This window comes from Pollicipes pollicipes, unplaced genomic scaffold (genome assembly GCF_011947565.3).
Source record: "Pollicipes pollicipes isolate AB1234 unplaced genomic scaffold, Ppol_2.1 Scaffold_1600;HRSCAF=1878_pilon_pilon_pilon, whole genome shotgun sequence".
NCBI lineage: Eukaryota > Metazoa > Arthropoda > Thecostraca > Pollicipedomorpha > Pollicipedidae > Pollicipes > Pollicipes pollicipes.
In genome coordinates, this window is record NW_023595962.1 from 5,981,464 (window position 1) to 5,982,132 (window position 669).

Here is a 669-nt window from a genome sequence, read left to right on the forward strand (position 1 = left end):
CAGAGAATTGGAAACGCCCTAGACCAATGCAGGGGGCCATGAGCATATCGCAAGTATGTCGGTAGGTTAACCGAGACCCACGTAAAGGGCCCTGAGCAACCGACAATACCCCGGCTATAGCTCACGGAGCCTCTCTCACGAATGGAAAGAATGCGTGGAAGAGCCCGTGATTGACAAGAGTACCCTGGCACGCTAACAGGAAGGGCCCGAACAACAGCTAAGGGCCCTCCAAGCAAATGCAAAGAGGTGAAGAGCAACGTGGAATGCTCTTTAACGATCGAAATGATCCTGCAAATGGGCATAAAGGTCCCCCGGAACAGCATGGGGCCCTAGACGGGTGAAATGGGGCGTAAAATTTCAAGGGCACAGCTTTTCCAATCACTGAATGATTTTTTGAACATCTCATAGGCCCTTCACCTTTGCTCACAACTGTTTTGGTCGCCTGAAAGACTAGAGATACTCAGTTTTGTAGCGTTTTGTGTTAAAGTAACTCCACCTGTTCGCCCGGCTATGGGTCTCTTGGAGCCAATGGGACCCTTCGGGGCCCAAGGCGGAGGAGGGGGCATGGCCCCGTCGCCCCCCCCCCCCCCCTCTGGATCCGCACCTGTGACCCAAACCAGCATTTTCTTAGTGAGCAGATGCAGCCTATAACTCATCCCAAAATGTTTG